General features: G+C 39.8%; 1 pseudogene; it reads right to left on the reverse strand.

The window, feature by feature from the left end:
- LOC115291467 overlaps positions 1 to 3,233 on the reverse strand; it is a 63,573-nt pseudogene that overhangs the window by 59,985 nt on the left and 355 nt on the right.

Below are 3,233 nucleotides of genomic sequence, written 5' to 3' on the forward strand. Positions count from 1 at the left end.
TACTCCTTTTATCATATTGACTTTCATTTTCAGAACTTTAAAAAATCTGTTCTGACTTAACTGTTATGCTGAAGGCTGGAGTATCTTTTCCAAGTAGACTTTCTAGCACTATTACTGGGTGCTGTAAAATAGACAACAAATTCTACAACATGGCCATTCTTAAAGCTCAGGCTGCGGAAACATAAGGCAAAAAACATGACAAATTAAGCAGAAATACTCAACAGAATGTACTGTGTCAAAAAGAACAGTATACTTAATTGCACAAGGTGAGAGAAAACTGGGGATTGAAGTGGATAAAAGAAAACATTTCATAAAGGCACACTGTTAGGATTGGAGTAAGAAAGAAGAGCTGTACAGGAAGGGAAACTAACTACACTGGCCAAAACATGGGGAAAACTGCCATCATTCTTTTTTATCCCCAAAAGAATGTGAATCAAGAAATCGCCCTTTTACCAGTTCTTGAATTTAAATGGAGACGGGGAGCACTGTAACCAGTTTCTATCTTCCTATAACACATGACATCTGTGCGTTTTCTTTATTTTGAATACATTTAAAAAAAACATTTTTAAGTGTATTAAGTAAACATTAATTAAAATGTGTACAGACCATTAATTGGTTCTGTGTTAAAAGATAGCCTAGGTATATCTTTATAAACCTTTATAAAAGTGTAGCCCTTCACTACAAAATTCTAATTCGACCAAGTTTCTTTTTATTTGCTTTTATCAAACTTCAGTGCAACCTAGTCACTATTAACTGTTGATTGCATTTTAGCTTGTTATTGGCAATTTTATCTTTTATTTATACTCCAGTTTCTCAGTTTACTTTTTTATGTTTTGGGCTGTAAAATGTTAGATCTTGAATGAGGAGATGGTTAGTTTTGTATATTATACAAGAAATGGTTCATATGGCTATATGAAAACGGCTTTTTGATGTTCTGTCACCATGCCGACATAGATTGTGTCAGAGCTCAGGCATATAACACAGGGTGTTAGGGCTGGTATTCTCTCATAGTTATTTGCCATAGAATATTTAATCCAGAACGACCTGTGGGGTTTGTTGTTGTTGTTGTTGGCTTGTTTGTTTGTTTGTTTGTTTGTTCTTAAGTAGGCTGCACACCCGAAGTGAGGCTCAAACTCACAACCCTGAAGATCAAGAGTCTCATGCTCTATGGACTGTAAATAGCTGGATATCTTTGATTTTTGTTTAGTTTTGTTTCAAGAGACAGAGTGCGAGCAGGGGAGGGACAGAGATAGGGAGACACAGTAATTTGAAACAGGCTCCGGGCTCTAAGCTGTCAGCACAGAGCCCAACGTGCAGCTTGACCTACGAACCTTGACATCATGACCTGAGTCGAAGTCTGACTGTTTAACCAACCGAGCTGCCCAGGTGCCCCAGCAGCTGAGTATGTTTGAATTGTCTTTGTCCCTTCGTTAGGGTTCAGCAAGAGTGAACTGTTTTTTTTTACTTGTATCTTTTAGTATCACCAAATGTTTATATTTTCCTTTTTGAAGGGTTTCTACTTATATTCTGCATCTGCCTCATATATTTGGAAGGCAGCCCTGAAAGATGCAGCAAGTAGAGATGCCTAATTGCCCACCAAGGGAGGGAAAAAGAGGATTGGCTGGTACGTTTCTTCCCTCTTTTCCTGGGTCTGTTTTCTATGTCCCCTGGGTTGGAGAGAAATAATGACTGTGATTGAGATTTCAGCAGCAGCCTTGTTACACAGTTTCCCAAGGGTCCAAAATCGTTTCACTTTATACCAAAGAAAAATTTAATTTCTTCTTCCTCCATGACTCATAAATCCCTAAGAAAATGTGTATAGGCTGTATAGCACATATATGTTCTTACATGTACACTAAAAACACTAGGATTTATTAGTTTTCATCAAATTTTAAGAATTAGAGAAACCTGAATGCTTCAAATTTGAATCAAGTGGTTCTTTTTACTTTTACCTTCCACTTTTAATTTAGTATGTGTAATCGTACTCCATGTGCGAGGTGTAGGGGCCTCACCTCTGGGAGGAATGCAGACACAAAACCAAGAATGGTGTCTCCCCACCAGGATCTGACCATGCCACAGGAATGATGAGGCATATCACACACATACGAACCGTCTTATAGAGCAGGGTATAAAAATTGATTGTGACTGATAAAAATGAATTCTATATAAGTTTCATTAGGTAAAAATTTTTCTTCAGCTTCTCTGGGGGAAGTTTTTCCAGGAAAAAAACAACTGTTTGGACTAAGCTCTGAGAGGGTGAGCTGTGAAGGTGTAAGGAGAAGGTGCTCCAGGTGATGGAAATAGTATGAGGCATGAAACAGGAACAGAAAGCAAGAGCCGATTTAGTAACATGAAGTCGATCAGTTGGGCCAAAGCACTGGTTTCCTCTGACAAGATAAATGATCAATCTGAGATGACCAGAATATAATGGTCTAAAAAAACAGGTTAAAATACTAAAAGGTCGTGTTTTATGTTACAGGGAACCACTGACGTTAATGCCATAGCAATAAGGCGTTTCAGAGAAAAAACCTGACAGGTATAAAGTAGATCCATTTGGAGAGAGAATAGTCACAGAGGCACAGGAGGCTACGGTGCTAGGCCAGGTTTAATATGACAAAGACGAAGGGCGCCGGGGTGGTTCAGTCAGTTAAGTGTCTGACTTTGGCTCAGGTCACGATCTCATGGTTCGTGGGCTCAAGCCCCGCGTCGGGTTCTGTGTTGACAGCTTAAAGCCTGGAGCCTGCTTCAGATTCTGTGTCTCCTCTCTTCTGCCCCTCCTCAGCTCATACTCTCTCTCTCAAAAATAAATAAATGTAAAAAAAAAACTTAAAAAAAAAAGATGACAAAGATGTGCAGGGCGATACTGGTCTTAACAGATTGCAGAGGGAAAGGTGAATAAGAAGAAACGAGAGCGAGTGCGGATGGCACAGGGCAAGCAGTGCTTGGTACCTGGGGGGAATTCTGAGTAAAACAGTCTGCTCTTGAAGAACTGACATTCTAGTCACACAAATACTTGAAACTTGATTACGACATAATAAGACAAGTGTTAAGTGAGTACATACTAAAGAAGGTGGCTGAGGGAGAGTGTATGTCAGAGTTGCTCAGAGAAATGACATGACTGAAGGAATGGGAAGGAAGGCTTTCCCGGCTTTCCAGACAGGATGCAAAGGCTCAGCATCATGAAAGCGCCTGTCCAGGGATCGGGGTGGTTCAGGAGAACTGTGGTAGAAGGT

This window comes from Suricata suricatta, chromosome 5 (assembly GCF_006229205.1).
Source record: "Suricata suricatta isolate VVHF042 chromosome 5, meerkat_22Aug2017_6uvM2_HiC, whole genome shotgun sequence".
Classification (NCBI taxonomy): Eukaryota; Metazoa; Chordata; class Mammalia; order Carnivora; family Herpestidae; genus Suricata; species Suricata suricatta.